We start from the raw sequence: 21,290 nt of genomic DNA, 5'->3' as shown, positions 1-21,290 counted from the left end.
TCTGTTGTCTTCTGAGGTTCAAATAACAGATTTGTATGTTCTGGAATTAACCAAAAATATTATTTTATATTAAATCTAGTCACAAACATTTTCACCTCTTGCAACAAACACTTTTATATTTCTTTTTATTTAGTGTCCCCAGGCCCATGTGGTGTGTTTGTACAACCTTGTGATTCCGCTGAAGTGGATCCTTGACGATTCCGTCCCTGCAATCCTGCCTCCAGTGTCCCTCCTTCCCACAGCGGAAACAGTTCCCTTCTTTGTGGTGTCCTCCTTCCATCCACTCTCCCTCCTGTGCCCACGTCCCCGGCCACGCGACGCTCCATGTTTTTGGTTATCTCGGAAGAGCGTATCAGAACAAACAGATTCAGTCATCATCATTTTTGAAGTTCTTGACATGTTTTCAGAATTATGACATACTGGTATGTTTTGCTCACCGTGTTTTGTCCCAGGTCCCGAATTCACTGCTTTGAAGCACGGGCCATAGGTTTTGCGCCTTGCAGACAACAGGTCAGCTATTATAGCTGCATCTGGCTGTGCGTGTCCGGGGCCGCGGCGGTAAGGTGGAGAGTGGAATGGAATGTTTTGGAGGAGACGCTGGATGGAGCAGGAGCAGGGGGAAGACCACGGAGGAGTTGGCCTCCACACACCCCTTCATTATCTCTTGGATACAGTTTAGAAGAGTTAGTCATGTTTTGTTCATACTTCTTCTAATTTTCTTCCTCTTTTCTCCATCTTTTTACAAATTTGATATTTCTCTCATTCTTTGTTTTTTTTCATATATTTTATATCTCCTTCTAAAGGTTCTTCTTTAGACCCTTTGCTAGCGTTAGACCCCATGTATTTATTTCTATTTTATTTCCTTTTATGTTATTCTTTGTCTTCTGGATCTATCTTGTTTTCTTCCCTTATGACTTGCTCTAGATTCCTTAATCACTCCCTTCTGGATTGGCCTAATCTCATCTATTGCCTGCCTATCATTTAAATCCATGTCCTGCCTTTGGGCCTGTACCAACCCCCACTCGATGTCTCTTTACTTTTGGGTGGCCTAATATTTGCAGTAACTGAATTATACTTCCCGTCACAGGGTGGTAGCAGTCCTACTCAATGATACTTATCACATGATTTAACAGACCACATCACCCCCTTCTCTTTCTGACGTTGGGTTGTCTAATGAGTTTTTTCGTATTTTTAGAAGCCAGGAGAAAGGTTTCATGAACCCAATATCAGAAGACCTGAATGCGAAGCTTCTACTACAACAGAAGGCTGCAGCGCGCACTCACTTGGGGCTTTATAAAGCCAGTCCACCAATATCAGTTTATTTCTCCTTGCTTCGCAGTACCCTATTCTCATCTTGATTTCCTCACTGGGTCGGTGAAAAACAAACAAAACGGATCTCTCGGCACTCCTCTCTCCTCCAGTCAAACCTGGCCTCACAAAAACACCAAACTACACTGTTGCGAGTTGTAGGGTGGAGGAAAGACGGTTTCAGGAAAAAAGACACTCTGGAGGGGAGGGGGAGATGTTGAGTTCAGCAGAGAGCTCAAGGGTTTGCCAGCCCTCCGCTGCACGTCGGGCCTAACAACTCCTTGAACAGTACATTATTGCACGACACAGTACTGCCTCTCGTACCTTATTGCTTAAATATACAGTCTGCATGCATCATGCCTGTTTTTCAGTCTTTTCAGGCTCAATATCTTCAACATTCTCCGCTGTCAAACACTTGCCCAGTTTACACCCCCTTTCCTCTTTTCTTTATCTGTCCATTAAACAGCAAATGTGTACACTGCCTTTCTTGTATCAGGAGTTTGAAAGTAAAGAAACACATTCATGAATAGTAGTAGAAGTACTTTGTGTTTGCACTCACTCGTATAGAGTCTGCAGCCTGCCTCAGCTCTGTCATTTTCCTCTCCGAGTTCAGCACTGTCTGCAACTTCCTGTTTACCTCGCTCCAGCTGACTCTGTTGAAACACAAAGCTTTTCAGAGCCTCCTCGGTGACAAAAAAAAACATTTGAGCATGGGGACAAACTGAATTACCGACTCGGCATGGATGGCGCCCCAGAATCGGGCCGAATACACTGTCCCGATTCTGGCGGCGACACTGCCGTCACTGGGCCGTAATCGAAACTAACCGGGGCCAGCATCGGCCCGAAGCCGGCACACCAGAAGAAACAAGTCGGCCCGGGTCCGGCTGAATTAATTATTATTATATAACAATACGATAAAATAAGACACATAGACCAAAATGTTACAGTAAACATGTTTTTATTAACTTAATGCACACAGGGTCAAATTACATTAAATTTAAAATAGAACTCTAACTGAACACAGGAAAACCACCGTCACTCTGGCATGGCTTCACGTCCAAAAATAAAAAATCCCTAGTTTGCAGCCTGGTAGAAACAGAGACAAACAACTGTTGTGAAATCTCACAATTTACAAAACATAAATGGTAAATCTATCAATAGTATTGCAAACCGTTCTCACTCCTTATGTATTGAATATCGTGTCTGTATATAATGTAATAATATCTGACACCGCCCACGTCTGCTAGATCGTAACTATACATTTTGACTTCAGGAGATAAAACATTACAATACAATTTCGCCACGTGTCCATTACATGAACGTTAAAGCTACGCCAACCCTGCTTGCCTTTGTAAACCAGCTGGCTCGGTTAAAACAGTTATAGATGCAGTGCGAGGTGTTGTTACACATGTCTGTGCTCAAACATCATGGCTTGATAATACAAAAGTGTTCTTTCATTACAGACTAGTCAGCTAACAGCATTATTCGGGTCCTCCGGACACGTTTTCTAGCTAACGTGCTGAACTCCCCTGACAAGGTTAGCTAGCTTAAGCGCGGTTAGCATTGCATATACACGGGCCATGTGGAGGAATTGAGCTTCTCTCAAAAACGAGTAATGTATATAAATGTGTTAACTAGACATCTCCCACCATGTTTGAACAATTTAATAATGCGGGTACTTACCATGAGAGCGGTTGTCACAGGATCACCCAGTAACTGTAAACAGATGGGGCAGTCGAACAACTCCTGACGGGAAGCCATCGCTCTCCCGCTCAGACTGACAGTCACTTTCGCTGTGGGAGGAGTGACACATGTGCGTCAACTCGCGTGTCGCATCAAACTAACGCAAAAGGGGGAGATCGGACTGATTGGCAGCTCATGCTGGTCCCTCCCTACGATCCTATGACTTTTACTGACGCGTGTGCGCGTGAGCGAGCGAGAGTTGTGCATCATTTCATTTTTTGTACTGTATATATATATATATATATATATATATATATATATATATATATATATATATATATATATATATATATATATATATATATATATAGTATTTATTTCAGTGTATATACTTGCTTGAGCACAGGCCGCTCACTTGAGTTTTTGGTCAAGGTCCAGGTGTACTGCTTGAGGGGAAATTGCAACATGATGCAATTGTTATGACTATTATTGAGACAAATTGGGAATTTATGAAGGATTGTTCAACTTTATTGATCAACTTTATCTAAAAATAAATGATCTTTTCGTCACATTATAACATTTTGTTTCTCAACCCTGAAGGAAAAAAAAATGTTTATACATTAAAAAAATAACGTGTTAGACGTAACTGGTTACGTCTAACACGGCCTAACATGGTGGCGTGTGCTTGCATCCCTCCCACTAAAGTCCCTCCCCCTCTGGAACATACTCAATTAAGTTCGGGCCAATCTCACTCCCACTTAAACAAGCGAGCCTTACCTTAACATTGAACTCTATTAGTCCGCAGGTTCCCCTTCGGGAAGCCCCCTTCGATTGAGTAGTTTTTACTTGGTTGTGACGCCAAGCCACAACCAAGTATCGAACCCGGTACTCCTGTACGGCGGGCGAACCCCATACCCAGTGCACCACCATGTTAGGCAAAGGTATACATGTAGATGTATATATTTATCTTAGTTGTATTGGTTCTGTTATGTATTAGTTGATTGGGGAAGTTATACTAGAAGACGGAATAAACTGCGTGGACTCTAAATCTAAACCTGGAGCTTTAAAATATGCTTCTTTTTTTTTTTAATTAAATTAAAACATTAAACAAAATGGAACACGGTGCTCTGATTGGTGCAAACTCCACACACCAGAGGTGTACTCCCTTGAGTCCTTGGTGAACTTTGAGATGTGCTTTTCTTTAAATGCAAGTGCTGTGTGTGGATGATGGGTATGGGGCTTTTTTCCATCTGATGTATGTCCATAATTCAGTGTTTCATATTCATTTCCTATGGCGGTCACTTTTGTCCGGGAACACCACGGGTGTTACAAAGTTAAATAAACCACTACAAATTCAATGAAAGTGATGCAATTGCATATGTTCAAATGCCTTGTGTGGAAAGCCTCAAATGTAAAACACAACCCAACAGGTACTTCGGTCAGATTTGACCCGAACACGACAGGAGGGATGTATCTATTTATTTGAAAAGCTTATGAGCTCATCTTATACTTAACAAAAAAAAATATCTTCCAATTAAGCTGCTCGTCTGAAATAGTAATGCGAGTAAACAAACAAAACAATAGCTTGTTTGATGCACGTTGTGAGATTTCTTTGGTGTCCAAGGAGACGACGGGAGTGTTTTCAGTGAGGAAGAGGCGGCGCGTGTTTTGTCCTCCGCTGATGTTTGAGTTCAGCAGAGAGCATTGTACACGATGGACCTGCCGGAGGCGCTCAGAAGACGTCTGGAAGACTTTTCTCGGACCGTGTTGTTGGACCAGCGAGAGAGAATGACACGCTGTGTGTGTGTGTGTGTGTGTGTGTGTGTGTGTGTGTGTGTGTGTGTGTGTGTGTGTGTGTGTGTGTGTAATGATATCCGATATGCTTAGTTAATTTTTTATTTAGATATAAAATGTGTTGTGTGCTATAGATTGAATTCTCTGCAAGCTTAATATGAACTGGCAAAGTTACAGATAAGGTTGAATACATTAGTGAATAATAATAAAGGATTGTTCAACTTTATTCTTGAACTAGTTAATTATAATATCAACTTTATCTCAAAATCTTATGACCCTTTCTCCTCAACTGAGTAACCGGATATCGGTTTTGAGGAAAAAAATGTATAACACTGTGCGCTTGGATTAATGCAAAACTCCACACACAGAGTTCTTGGTTAAAGCCCAGGTGTACTGCCAAGAACACCTGAGGAACCCTTGAGGAAATTGATAAAAAATGTGGTCCAACTTTATTCTTGAATTAGTGAATTATAATAGCAACTTTATCTCAAAATTGCAACATGATGAAAATGTTGCGATTGTTATGACTATTATTGAGACAAATTGGGAATTTATAAAGGATTGTTCAACTTTATTGATCAACTTCATCTAAAAATAAATGACCTTTTAGTCTGACCTGTATTTTGTTCCTCAGCTGAGCAACCGGATATTGGTTTTGAAAGAAAAGAGGATAACAAACAGTCATTCTCATCTCCCTGATGCTGCCCAGGTACAAAGACCTGACTGTGCAGGGTCAAGCCCTGACCATCAGCCCTCTGACTGAGAAGCTGCTGCATTACAAGGCCTGTCTGCGGTTCTACGACACCATGGATTGCTCCTCCACAAACAAATCTATTGAATCTATTTTATGACTGCCTTCATTATTATATCTACTGTTGGTGGCGCTGGCGCTGCATGTTACTATGTCAAAGTCTGAACAATCATAATGTAATAACATAATGTATGTATTTAATTGAACATGTACCCAGATTGCAATTGGGGACCGTTATTTTACTTTTGTGAAAAGTGGCCTGTAAATGAGTGAATTATGTTGAGATACTTTTGCAAATCATATTTAGAACATTGAATGTAAATATTAGCACATTAAATCAAATAAATGATAGACATGTCATTGGCATGGCCCTCTATTTGAGTCTGTTAAACTACAGCAAATACATCCTGCTTGATTTACTTGTTTGCCATGTTTGATAAGTAAAAATACAGAAAAAGCATCAAGAATTAAAACAACAAACCTGAAATGGTGTATTTACATTGTGGTTCTCCAACATACAACAAGCAACATAAAGACAAAACTTACTATTTGTACCAGGATATTTTCTGAACATAAATCCGGCTACAAGTCACTGAGAAACGCACTTGAATGGCAGAAGTTCCTGTGGTTAGAAATGTTTTAATATAAACTGGCTTAGGTGTTGCATATCTTCAGTGTTGAACCTAAATCAACAGAAAACCCAGGAAAGAGAGGTTCAGTGAAGGTGGTCTGGATTTGGTGCAGCCGTGTCAAAGCGTCAGAGCCGGAAACGCTGTAGAAGCTCAGCGTTCCTGCTTCGTAGTCAAGGTGTATGCCCACTCTGCGAGAGAGAACCGGAGGCATCTGGCCTTTGTGAAGATTATTGTGCCAAAATGTGCAGCCGGACGAAGAGCAGGTTAATTTCCAGGAGAGCTCATTGTGGCCGAAACAGCCCCCTCTGCCTGAACCCTTTCTCTGAATGCCTTTGTATGACACGGCCAGGTCCACAATGCCACCATCCCACTCCACCTCCCAGTAGAGGCTGTCCTCGAGGCCCGCTTTGCACAGCGCCTGCTGGTAGAAGGTGAACCTGTCGGTGTGATCCGGATGAGCCTGATCCGCGTCACCCCACGATATCTCTCTGTTTCTGTCGGAGAGACAAAGACATGCAGCCACCGTGTTGGGATCCACCTCCACTGTGGAGTCTGCGGGGAAAGATGAAACATTCATTTGGCTGAGTGAAGCTTTTCATGTTTGATATTTGTGCAAAGTGAATTAGCATTGCGCTTACTCCTATATCTCTTCAAAAAAGTAATTTTTAGGGAGAAATAATAGAAAGATATGGAAATGGTGGCGAAAAATAACAAACCAGGCAAAGTTCTCTACCTGTGGGAAAGAGATACAAGCCAATGCACAGTTAAACATGTGAATATATTCCTGTCAAACGTGGTGCATCTTGAATACCTATACATATCAGATATACAACGTTTCGGTCATGGACCTTCATCTAGCGTCCAATAGGGTTGGGTACCGAGAACCGGTGCCAGTATGGCACCGGTTCCAACACGTCCGGTACCTACCGGACCGAAAAGCAACGCAGATTTCGGTGCTTCCTTCCGGTGCCTGAGCCGATTTAAATACTTTTTTTTTTTACACTACTCTGTAAAGTTGCACGGTATATAGATACTAAAAAGGTAGCGCGGTGCCCGCTTGCTAAAAACGATTATTAAAATAGCGCGGATCAGAGCGCACTCGCTGCTCTGCTCTCTGTCTGCCTGCATGCAGAGCGGGGCTCGAGGGGGCGGGGCTTCCAGCGCTCACACACACACAGTGCGCGCACATAGAGATCGCTGGAGACTTGAGCACGAGCTTTTGAACGTCCGTCCTCAGCTTGATGGAACAAATCTCTCCAGTTGATATTAATGATGACGTGTAGTCCAGTATAGCAGCAGTTTGTAGAATCCAACAGTCTCTGAGTTCTGCTGCACACGGTCCCATCAGGCCATGATGCTTGTGTCTGTTCTTTTTTAAATATATACTTTAATAGTTTGAAGTTAAAAGGTTTGAAGCTGTAGTTTGAAGTCAAGTGTTTTGTATGTACTTATTTATTTATATCTATAGCATACTTTAAACAGTTCATAATAGTGTTCAATTTGAAAAAAAATTTTTTTGTGTAAAAGTTGTCATAATTTAGGCAATTCCAGTACTGATGAGCTTGTTAGCATCTTTTTTTTTTTAAACACAAAAGCTTTGTCTGCCTCTGCAGTCCATAATTTGTCATGTGCTGCCATTGGTTCATCATAGATTAGTTTTGATAAAGGCTTTGCTAATTCAGCATAATTAGGAACCCAACGGTATTTCACTTTCTCTCTCTCTCTCCACAAAGCTGCAGTTTCTTTTTGTTTACTTTAATGTCCCAAAGAATTCCAAAATAGTGCCAGAGTATCTTCTCTGCACTCTTATCTATTGTTTTGGAACATACCAGAGTAAAATCTGGACTCTCCTGTGGAGTTTTAGCATTTAGCTAGTTTAGCAGCCTTTCCTCTAAGAAAAGATGGTAAGATTTTCACAATACCTTCTGATTCTAAAAAGTGATATTACCTCAGTAAAGATTTGGTATTCTTGCTTTTTGCCATACGGCTTTAAAGAACCAGCGCTCATATTTATTTATTTTTAAGAGTAAGACAGCGTGCGCATGTCCCTCGTTTGTTGTTGTTCCAAATGGCGGAGCCACTTCATATTTCTTTTTTTAGTTCCTGCGTAATAGATTGTGGTGGCTAGGTTTAATTTATAACCATAGTCTGGTAGCAGTCATTTTATTGTAACCTAAACTACTTTCATGCCTTTTTGCATTTGATTTATCATTTTATTGATCTGTTGTCTTCTGAGGTTCAAATAACAGATTTGTATGTTCTGGAATTAACCAAAAATATTATTTTATATTAAATCTAGTCACAAACATTTTCACCTCTTGCAACAAACACTTTTATATTTCTTTTTATTTAGTGTCCCCAGGCCCATGTGGTGTGTTTGTACAACCTTGTGATTCCGCTGAAGTGGATCCTTGACGATTCCGTCCCTGCAATCCTGCCTCCAGTGTCCCTCCTTCCCACAGCGGAAACAGTTCCCTTCTTTGTGGTGTCCTCCTTCCATCCACTCTCCCTCCTGTGCCCACGTCCCCGGCCACGCGACGCTCCATGTTTTTGGTTATCTCGGAAGAGCGTATCAGAACAAACAGATTCAGTCATCATCATTTTTGAAGTTCTTGACATGTTTTCAGAATTATGACATACTGGTATGTTTTGCTCACCGTGTTTTGTCCCAGGTCCCGAATTCACTGCTTTGAAGCACGGGCCATAGGTTTTGCGCCTTGCAGACAACAGGTCAGCTATTATAGCTGCATCTGGCTGTGCGTGTCCGGGGCCGCGGCGGTAAGGTGGAGAGTGGAATGGAATGTTTTGGAGGAGACGCTGGATGGAGCAGGAGCAGGGGGAAGACCACGGAGGAGTTGGCCTCCACACACCCCTTCATTATCTCTTGGATACAGTTTAGAAGAGTTAGTCATGTTTTGTTCATACTTCTTCTAATTTTCTTCCTCTTTTCTCCATCTTTTTACAAATTTGATATTTCTCTCATTCTTTGTTTTTTTTCATATATTTTATATCTCCTTCTAAAGGTTCTTCTTTAGACCCTTTGCTAGCGTTAGACCCCATGTATTTATTTCTATTTTATTTCCTTTTATGTTATTCTTTGTCTTCTGGATCTATCTTGTTTTCTTCCCTTATGACTTGCTCTAGATTCCTTAATCACTCCCTTCTGGATTGGCCTAATCTCATCTATTGCCTGCCTATCATTTAAATCCATGTCCTGCCTTTGGGCCTGTACCAACCCCCACTCGATGTCTCTTTACTTTTGGGTGGCCTAATATTTGCAGTAACTGAATTATACTTCCCGTCACAGGGTGGTAGCAGTCCTACTCAATGATACTTATCACATGATTTAACAGACCACATCACCCCCTTCTCTTTCTGACGTTGGGTTGTCTAATGAGTTTTTTCGTATTTTTAGAAGCCAGGAGAAAGGTTTCATGAACCCAATATCAGAAGACCTGAATGCGAAGCTTCTACTACAACAGAAGGCTGCAGCGCGCACTCACTTGGGGCTTTATAAAGCCAGTCCACCAATATCAGTTTATTTCTCCTTGCTTCGCAGTACCCTATTCTCATCTTGATTTCCTCACTGGGTCGGTGAAAAACAAACAAAACGGATCTCTCGGCACTCCTCTCTCCTCCAGTCAAACCTGGTCTCACAAAAACACCAAACTACACTGTTGCGAGTTGTAGGGTGGAGGAAAGACGGTTTCAGGAAAAAAGACACTCTGGAGGGGAGGGGGAGATGTTGAGTTCAGCAGAGAGCTCAAGGGTTTGCCAGCCCTCCGCTGCACGTCGGGCCTAACAACTCCTTGAACAGTACATTATTGCACGACACAGTACTGCCTCTCGTACCTTATTGCTTAAATATACAGTCTGCATGCATCATGCCTGTTTTTCAGTCTTTTCAGGCTCAATATCTTCAACATTCTCCGCTGTCAAACACTTGCCCAGTTTACACCCCCTTTCCTCTTTTCTTTATCTGTCCATTAAACAGCAAATGTGTACACTGCCTTTCTTGTATCAGGAGTTTGAAAGTAAAGAAACACATTCATGAATAGTAGTAGAAGTACTTTGTGTTTGCACTCACTCGTATAGAGTCTGCAGCCTGCCTCAGCTCTGTCATTTTCCTCTCCGAGTTCAGCACTGTCTGCAACTTCCTGTTTACCTCGCTCCAGCTGACTCTGTTGAAACACAAAGCTTTTCAGAGCCTCCTCGGTGACAAAAAAAAACATTTGAGCATGGGGACAAACTGAATTACCGACTCGGCATGGATGGCGCCCCAGAATCGGGCCGAATACACTGTCCCGATTCTGGCGGCGACACTGCCGTCACTGGGCCGTAATCGAAACTAACCGGGGCCAGCATCGGCCCGAAGCCGGCACACCAGAAGAAACAAGTCGGCCCGGGTCCGGCTGAATTAATTATTATTATATAACAATACGATAAAATAAGACACATAGACCAAAATGTTACAGTAAACATGTTTTTATTAACTTAATGCACACAGGGTCAAATTACATTAAATTTAAAATAGAACTCTAACTGAACACAGGAAAACCACCGTCACTCTGGCATGGCTTCACGTCCAAAAATAAAAAATCCCTAGTTTGCAGCCTGGTAGAAACAGAGACAAACAACTGTTGTGAAATCTCACAATTTACAAAACATAAATGGTAAATCTATCAATAGTATTGCAAACCGTTCTCACTCCTTATGTATTGAATATCGTGTCTGTATATAATGTAATAATATCTGACACCGCCCACGTCTGCTAGATCGTAACTATACATTTTGACTTCAGGAGATAAAACATTACAATACAATTTCGCCACGTGTCCATTACATGAACGTTAAAGCTACGCCAACCCTGCTTGCCTTTGTAAACCAGCTGGCTCGGTTAAAACAGTTATAGATGCAGTGCGAGGTGTTGTTACACATGTCTGTGCTCAAACATCATGGCTTGATAATACAAAAGTGTTCTTTCATTACAGACTAGTCAGCTAACAGCATTATTCGGGTCCTCCGGACACGTTTTCTAGCTAACGTGCTGAACTCCCCTGACAAGGTTAGCTAGCTTAAGCGCGGTTAGCATTGCATATACACGGGCCATGTGGAGGAATTGAGCTTCTCTCAAAAACGAGTAATGTATATAAATGTGTTAACTAGACATCTCCCACCATGTTTGAACAATTTAATAATGCGGGTACTTACCATGAGAGCGGTTGTCACAGGATCACCCAGTAACTGTAAACAGATGGGGCAGTCGAACAACTCCTGACGGGAAGCCATCGCTCTCCCGCTCAGACTGACAGTCACTTTCGCTGTGGGAGGAGTGACACATGTGCGTCAACTCGCGTGTCGCATCAAACTAACGCAAAAGGGGGAGATCGGACTGATTGGCAGCTCATGCTGGTCCCTCCCTACGATCCTATGACTTTTACTGACGCGTGTGCGCGTGAGCGAGCGAGAGTTGTGCATCATTTCATTTTTTGTACTGTATATATATATATATATATATATATATATATATATATATATATATATATATATATATATATATATATATATAGTATTTATTTCAGTGTATATACTTGCTTGAGCACAGGCCGCTCACTTGAGTTTTTGGTCAAGGTCCAGGTGTACTGCTTGAGGGGAAATTGCAACATGATGCAATTGTTATGACTATTATTGAGACAAATTGGGAATTTATGAAGGATTGTTCAACTTTATTGATCAACTTTATCTAAAAATAAATGATCTTTTCGTCACATTATAACATTTTGTTTCTCAACCCTGAAGGAAAAAAAAATGTTTATACATTAAAAAAATAACGTGTTAGACGTAACTGGTTACGTCTAACACGGCCTAACATGGTGGCGTGTGCTTGCATCCCTCCCACTAAAGTCCCTCCCCCTCTGGAACATACTCAATTAAGTTCGGGCCAATCTCACTCCCACTTAAACAAGCGAGCCTTACCTTAACATTGAACTCTATTAGTCCGCAGGTTCCCCTTCGGGAAGCCCCCTTCGATTGAGTAGTTTTTACTTGGTTGTGACGCCAAGCCACAACCAAGTATCGAACCCGGTACTCCTGTACGGCGGGCGAACCCCATACCCAGTGCACCACCATGTTAGGCAAAGGTATACATGTAGATGTATATATTTATCTTAGTTGTATTGGTTCTGTTATGTATTAGTTGATTGGGGAAGTTATACTAGAAGACGGAATAAACTGCGTGGACTCTAAATCTAAACCTGGAGCTTTAAAATATGCTTCTTTTTTTTTTTAATTAAATTAAAACATTAAACAAAATGGAACACGGTGCTCTGATTGGTGCAAACTCCACACACCAGAGGTGTACTCCCTTGAGTCCTTGGTGAACTTTGAGATGTGCTTTTCTTTAAATGCAAGTGCTGTGTGTGGATGATGGGTATGGGGCTTTTTTCCATCTGATGTATGTCCATAATTCAGTGTTTCATATTCATTTCCTATGGCGGTCACTTTTGTCCGGGAACACCACGGGTGTTACAAAGTTAAATAAACCACTACAAATTCAATGAAAGTGATGCAATTGCATATGTTCAAATGCCTTGTGTGGAAAGCCTCAAATGTAAAACACAACCCAACAGGTACTTCGGTCAGATTTGACCCGAACACGACAGGAGGGATGTATCTATTTATTTGAAAAGCTTATGAGCTCATCTTATACTTAACAAAAAAAAATATCTTCCAATTAAGCTGCTCGTCTGAAATAGTAATGCGAGTAAACAAACAAAACAATAGCTTGTTTGATGCACGTTGTGAGATTTCTTTGGTGTCCAAGGAGACGACGGGAGTGTTTTCAGTGAGGAAGAGGCGGCGCGTGTTTTGTCCTCCGCTGATGTTTGAGTTCAGCAGAGAGCATTGTACACGATGGACCTGCCGGAGGCGCTCAGAAGACGTCTGGAAGACTTTTCTCGGACCGTGTTGTTGGACCAGCGAGAGAGAATGACACGCTGTGTGTGTGTGTGTGTGTGTGTGTGTGTGTGTGTGTGTGTGTGTGTGTGTGTGTGTGTGTGTGTGTGTAATGATATCCGATATGCTTAGTTAATTTTTTATTTAGATATAAAATGTGTTGTGTGCTATAGATTGAATTCTCTGCAAGCTTAATATGAACTGGCAAAGTTACAGATAAGGTTGAATACATTAGTGAATAATAATAAAGGATTGTTCAACTTTATTCTTGAACTAGTTAATTATAATATCAACTTTATCTCAAAATCTTATGACCCTTTCTCCTCAACTGAGTAACCGGATATCGGTTTTGAGGAAAAAAATGTATAACACTGTGCGCTTGGATTAATGCAAAACTCCACACACAGAGTTCTTGGTTAAAGCCCAGGTGTACTGCCAAGAACACCTGAGGAACCCTTGAGGAAATTGATAAAAAATGTGGTCCAACTTTATTCTTGAATTAGTGAATTATAATAGCAACTTTATCTCAAAATTGCAACATGATGAAAATGTTGCGATTGTTATGACTATTATTGAGACAAATTGGGAATTTATAAAGGATTGTTCAACTTTATTGATCAACTTCATCTAAAAATAAATGACCTTTTAGTCTGACCTGTATTTTGTTCCTCAGCTGAGCAACCGGATATTGGTTTTGAAAGAAAAGAGGATAACAAACAGTCATTCTCATCTCCCTGATGCTGCCCAGGTACAAAGACCTGACTGTGCAGGGTCAAGCCCTGACCATCAGCCCTCTGACTGAGAAGCTGCTGCATTACAAGGCCTGTCTGCGGTTCTACGACACCATGGATTGCTCCTCCACAAACAAATCTATTGAATCTATTTTATGACTGCCTTCATTATTATATCTACTGTTGGTGGCGCTGGCGCTGCATGTTACTATGTCAAAGTCTGAACAATCATAATGTAATAACATAATGTATGTATTTAATTGAACATGTACCCAGATTGCAATTGGGGACCGTTATTTTACTTTTGTGAAAAGTGGCCTGTAAATGAGTGAATTATGTTGAGATACTTTTGCAAATCATATTTAGAACATTGAATGTAAATATTAGCACATTAAATCAAATAAATGATAGACATGTCATTGGCATGGCCCTCTATTTGAGTCTGTTAAACTACAGCAAATACATCCTGCTTGATTTACTTGTTTGCCATGTTTGATAAGTAAAAATACAGAAAAAGCATCAAGAATTAAAACAACAAACCTGAAATGGTGTATTTACATTGTGGTTCTCCAACATACAACAAGCAACATAAAGACAAAACTTACTATTTGTACCAGGATATTTTCTGAACATAAATCCGGCTACAAGTCACTGAGAAACGCACTTGAATGGCAGAAGTTCCTGTGGTTAGAAATGTTTTAATATAAACTGGCTTAGGTGTTGCATATCTTCAGTGTTGAACCTAAATCAACAGAAAACCCAGGAAAGAGAGGTTCAGTGAAGGTGGTCTGGATTTGGTGCAGCCGTGTCAAAGCGTCAGAGCCGGAAACGCTGTAGAAGCTCAGCGTTCCTGCTTCGTAGTCAAGGTGTATGCCCACTCTGCGAGAGAGAACCGGAGGCATCTGGCCTTTGTGAAGATTATTGTGCCAAAATGTGCAGCCGGACGAAGAGCAGGTTAATTTCCAGGAGAGCTCATTGTGGCCGAAACAGCCCCCTCTGCCTGAACCCTTTCTCTGAATGCCTTTGTATGACACGGCCAGGTCCACAATGCCACCATCCCACTCCACCTCCCAGTAGAGGCTGTCCTTGAGGCCCGCTTTGCACAGCGCCTGCTGGTAGAAGGTGAACCTGTCGGTGTGATCCGGATGAGCCTGATCCGCGTCACCCCACGATATCTCTCTGTTTCTGTCGGAGAGACAAAGACATGCAGCCACCGTGTTGGGATCCACCTCCACTGTGGAGTCTGCGGGGAAAGATGAAACATTCATTTGGCTGAGTGAAGCTTTTCATGTTTGATATTTGTGCAAAGTGAATTAGCATTGCGCTTACTCCTATATCTCTTCAAAAAAGTAATTTTTAGGGAGAAATAATAGAAAGATATGGAAATGGTGGCGAAAAATAACAAACCAGGCAAAGTTCTCTACCTGTGGGAAAGAGATACAAGCCAATGCACAGTTAAACATGTGAATATATTCCTGTCAAACGTGGTGCATCTTGAATACCTATACATATCAGATATACAACGTTTCGGTCATGGACCTTCATCTAGCGTCCAATAGGGTTGGGTACCGAGAACCGGTGCCAGTATGGCACCGGTTCCAACACGTCCGGTACCTACCGGACCGAAAAGCAACGCAGATTTCGGTGCTTCCTTCCGGTGCCTGAGCCGATTTAAATACTTTTTTTTTTTACACTACTCTGTAAAGTTGCACGGTATATAGATACTAAAAAGGTAGCGCGGTGCCCGCTTGCTAAAAACGATTATTAAAATAGCGCGGATCAGAGCGCACTCGCTGCTCTGCTCTCTGTCTGCCTGCATGCAGAGCGGGGCTCGAGGGGGCGGGGCTTCCAGCGCTCACACACACACAGTGCGCGCACATAGAGATCGCTGGAGACTTGAGCACGAGCTTTTGAACGTCCGTCCTCAGCTTGATGGAACAAATCTCTCCAGTTGATATTAATGATGACGTGTAGTCCAGTATAGCAGCAGTTTGTAGAATCCAACAGTCTCTGAGTTCTGCTGCACACGGTCCCATCAGGCCATGATGCTTGTGTCTGTTCTTTTTTAAATATATACTTTAATAGTTTGAAGTTAAAAGGTTTGAAGCTGTAGTTTGAAGTCAAGTGTTTTGTATGTACTTATTTATTTATATCTATAGCATACTTTAAACAGTTCATAATAGTGTTCAATTTGAAAAAAAATTTTTTTGTGTAAAAGTTGTCATAATTTAGGCAATTCCAGTACTGATGAGCTTGTTAGCATCTTTTTTTTTTTAAACACAAAAGCTTTGTCTGCCTCTGCAGTCCATAATTTGTCATGTGCTGCCATTGGTTCATCATAGATTAGTTTTGATAAAGGCTTTGCTAATTCAGCATAATTAGGAACCCAACGGTATTTCACTTTCTCTCTCTCTCTCCACAAAGCTGCAGTTTCTTTTTGTTTACTTTAATGTCCCAAAGAATTCCAAAATAGTGCCAGAGTATCTTCTCTGCACTCTTATCTATTGTTTTGGAACATACCAGAGTAAAATCTGGACTCTCCTGTGGAGTTTTAGCATTTAGCTAGTTTAGCAGCCTTTCCTCTAAGAAAAGATGGTAAGATTTTCACAATACCTTCTGATTCTAAAAAGTGATATTACCTCAGTAAAGATTTGGTATTCTTGCTTTTTGCCATACGGCTTTAAAGAACCAGCGCTCATATTTATTTATTTTTAAGAGTAAGACAGCGTGCGCATGTCCCTCGTTTGTTGTTGTTCCAAATGGCGGAGCCACTTCATATTTCTTTTTTTAGTTCCTGCGTAATAGATTGTGGTGGCTAGGTTTAATTTATAACCATAGTCTGGTAGCAGTCATTTTATTGTAACCTAAACTACTTTCATGCCTTTTTGCATTTGATTTATCATTTTATTGATCTGTTGTCTTCTGAGGTTCAAATAACAGATTTGTATGTTCTGGAATTAACCAAAAATATTATTTTATATTAAATCTAGTCACAAACATTTTCACCTCTTGCAACAAACACTTTTATATTTCTTTTTATTTAGTGTCCCCAGGCCCATGTGGTGTGTTTGTACAACCTTGTGATTCCGCTGAAGTGGATCCTTGACGATTCCGTCCCTGCAATCCTGCCTCCAGTGTCCCTCCTTCCCACAGCGGAAACAGTTCCCTTCTTTGTGGTGTCCTCCTTCCATCCACTCTCCCTCCTGTGCCCACGTCCCCGGCCACGCGACGCTCCATGTTTTTGGTTATCTCGGAAGAGCGTATCAGAACAAACAGATTCAGTCATCATCATTTTTGAAGTTCTTGACATGTTTTCAGAATTATGACATACTGGTATGTTTTGCTCACCGTGTTTTGTCCCAGGTCCCGAATTCACTGCTTTGAAGCACGGGCCATAGGTTTTGCGCCTTGCAGACAACAGGTCAGCTATTATAGCTGCATCTGGCTGTGCGTGTCCGGGGCCGCGGCGGTAAGGTGGAGAGTGGAATGGAATGTTTTGGAGGAGACGCTGGATGGAGCAGGAGCAGGGGGAAGACCACGGAGGAGTTGGCCTCCACACACCCCTTCATTATCTCTTGGATACAGTTTAGAAGAGTTAGTCATGTTTTGTTCATACTTCTTCTAATTTTCTTCCTCTTTTCTCCATCTTTTTACAAATTTGATATTTCTCTCATTCTTTGTTTTTTTTCATATATTTTATATCTCCTTCTAAAGGTTCTTCTTTAGACCCTTTGCTAGCGTTAGACCCCATGTATTTATTTCTATTTTATTTCCTTTTATGTTATTCTTTGTCTTCTGGATCTATCTTGTTTTCTTCCCTTATGACTTGCTCTAGATTCCTTAATCACTCCCTTCTGGATTGGCCTAATCTCATCTATTGCCTGCCTATCATTTAAATCCATGTCCTGCCTTTGGGCCTGTACCAACCCCCACTCGATGTCTCTTTACTTTTGGGTGGCCTAATATTTGCAGTAACTGAATTATACTTCCCGTCACAGGGTGGTAGCAGTCCTACTCAATGATACTTATCACATGATTTAACAGACCACATCACCCCCTTCTCTTTCTGACGTTGGGTTGTCTAATGAGTTTTTTCGTATTTTTAGAAGCCAGGAGAAAGGTTTCATGAACCCAATATCAGAAGACCTGAATGCGAAGCTTCTACTACAACAGAAGGCTGCAGCGCGCACTCACTTGGGGCTTTATAAAGCCAGTCCACCAATATCAGTTTATTTCTCCTTGCTTCGCAGTACCCTATTCTCATCTTGATTTCCTCACTGGGTCGGTGAAAAACAAACAAAACGGATCTCTCGGCACTCCTCTCTCCTCCAGTCAAACCTGGTCTCACAAAAACACCAAACTACACTGTTGCGAGTTGTAGGGTGGAGGAAAGACGGTTTCAGGAAAAAAGACACTCTGGAGGGGAGGGGGAGATGTTGAGTTCAGCAGAGAGCTCAAGGGTTTGCCAGCCCTCCGCTGCACGTCGGGCCTAACAACTCCTTGAACAGTACATTATTGCACGACACAGTACTGCCTCTCGTACCTTATTGCTTAAATATACAGTCTGCATGCATCATGCCTGTTTTTCAGTCTTTTCAGGCTCAATATCTTCAACATTCTCCGCTGTCAAACACTTGCCCAGTTTACACCCCCTTTCCTCTTTTCTTTATCTGTCCATTAAACAGCAAATGTGTACACTGCCTTTCTTGTATCAGGAGTTTGAAAGTAAAGAAACACATTCATGAATAGTAGTAGAAGTACTTTGTGTTTGCACTCACTCGTATAGAGTCTGCAGCCTGCCTCAGCTCTGTCATTTTCCTCTCCGAGTTCAGCACTGTCTGCAACTTCCTGTTTACCTCGCTCCAGCTGACTCTGTTGAAACACAAAGCTTTTCAGAGCCTCCTCGGTGACAAAAAAAAACATTTGAGCATGGGGACAAACTGAATTACCGACTCGGCATGGATGGCGCCCCAGAATCGGGCCGAATACACTGTCCCGATTCTGGCGGCGACACTGCCGTCACTGGGCCGTAATCGAAACTAACCGGGGCCAGCATCGGCCCGAAGCCGGCACACCAGAAGAAACAAGTCGGCCCGGGTCCGGCTGAATTAATTATTATTATATAACAATACGATAAAATAAGACACATAGACCAAAATGTTACAGTAAACATGTTTTTATTAACTTAATGCACACAGGGTCAAATTACATTAAATTTAAAATAGAACTCTAACTGAACACAGGAAAACCACCGTCACTCTGGCATGGCTTCACGTCCAAAAATAAAAAATCCCTAGTTTGCAGCCTGGTAGAAACAGAGACAAACAACTGTTGTGAAATCTCACAATTTACAAAACATAAATGGTAAATCTATCAATAGTATTGCAAACCGTTCTCACTCCTTATGTATTGAATATCGTGTCTGTATATAATGTAATAATATCTGACACCGCCCACGTCTGCTAGATCGTAACTATACATTTTGACTTCAGGAGATAAAACATTACAATACAATTTCGCCACGTGTCCATTACATGAACGTTAAAGCTACGCCAACCCTGCTTGCCTTTGTAAACCAGCTGGCTCGGTTAAAACAGTTATAGATGCAGTGCGAGGTGTTGTTACACATGTCTGTGCTCAAACATCATGGCTTGATAATACAAAAGTGTTCTTTCATTACAGACTAGTCAGCTAACAGCATTATTCGGGTCCTCCGGACACGTTTTCTAGCTAACGTGCTGAACTCCCCTGACAAGGTTAGCTAGCTTAAGCGCGGTTAGCATTGCATATACACGGGCCATGTGGAGGAATTGAGCTTCTCTCAAAAACGAGTAATGTATATAAATGTGTTAACTAGACATCTCCCACCATGTTTGAACAATTTAATAATGCGGGTACTTACCATGAGAGCGGTTGTCACAGGATCACCCAGTAACTGTAAACAGATGGGGCAGTCGAACAACTCCTGACGGGAAGCCATCGCTCTCCCGCTCAGACTGACAGTCACTTTCGCTGTGGGAGGAGTGACACATGTGCGTCAACTCGCGTGTCGCATCAAACTAACGCAAAAGGGGGAGATCGGACTGATTGGCAGCTCATGCTGGTCCCTCCCTACGATCCTATGACTTTTACTGACGCGTGTGCGCGTGAGCGAGCGAGAGTTGTGCATCATTTCATTTTTTGTACTGTATATATATATATATATATATATATATATATATATATATATATATATATATAGTATTTATTTCAGTGTATATACTTGCTTGAGCACAGGCCGCTCACTTGAGTTTTTGGTCAAGGTCCAGGTGTACTGCTTGAGGGGAAATTGCAACATGATGCAATTGTTATGACTATTATTGAGACAAATTGGGAATTTATGAAGGATTGTTCAACTTTATTGATCAACTTTATCTAAAAATAAATGATCTTTTCGTCACATTATAACATTTTGTTTCTCAACCCTGAAGGAAAAAAAAATGTTTATACATTAAAAAAATAACGTGTTAGACGTAACTGGTTACGTCTAACACGGCCTAACATGGTGGCGTGTGCTTGCATCCCTCCCACTAAAGTCCCTCCCCCTCTGGAACATACTCAATTAAGTTCGGGCCAATCTCACTCCCACTTAAACAAGCGAGCCTTACCTTAACATTGAACTCTATTAGTCCGCAGGTTCCCCTTCGGGAAGCCCCCTTCGATTGAGTAGTTTTTACTTGGTTGTGACGCCAAGCCACAACCAAGTATCGAACCCGGTACTCCTGTACGGCGGGCGAACCCCATACCCAGTGCACCACCATGTTAGGCAAAGGTATACATGTAGATGTATATATTTATCTTAGTTGTATTGGTTCTGTTATGTATTAGTTGATTGGGGAAGTTATACTAGAAGACGGAATAAACTGCGTGGACTCTAAATCTAAACCTGGAGCTTTAAAATATGCTTCTTTTTTTTTTTAATTAAATTAAAACATTAAACAAAATGGAACACGGTGCTCTGATTGGTGCAAACTCCACACACCAGAGGTGTACTCCCTTGAGTCCTTGGTGAACTTTGAGATGTGCTTTTCTTTAAATGCAAGTGCTGTGTGTGGATGATGGGTATGGGGCTTTTTTCCATCTGATGTATGTCCATAATTCAGTGTTTCATATTCATTTCCTATGGCGGTCACTTTTGTCCGGGAACACCACGGGTGTTACAAAGTTAAATAAACCACTACAAATTCAATGAAAGTGATGCAATTGCATATGTTCAAATGCCTTGTGTGGAAAGCCTCAAATGTAAAACACAACCCAACAGGTACTTCGGTCAGATTTGACCCGAACACGACAGGAGGGATGTATCTATTTATTTGAAAAGCTTATGAGCTCATCTTATACTTAACAAAAAAAAATATCTTCCAATTAAGCTGCTCGTCTGAAATAGTAATGCGAGTA

Source organism: Taurulus bubalis (assembly GCF_910589615.1).
Source record: "Taurulus bubalis genome assembly, chromosome: 9".
Classification (NCBI taxonomy): Eukaryota; Metazoa; Chordata; class Actinopteri; order Perciformes; family Cottidae; genus Taurulus; species Taurulus bubalis.
This window is presented reverse-complemented; position numbering follows the sequence as displayed.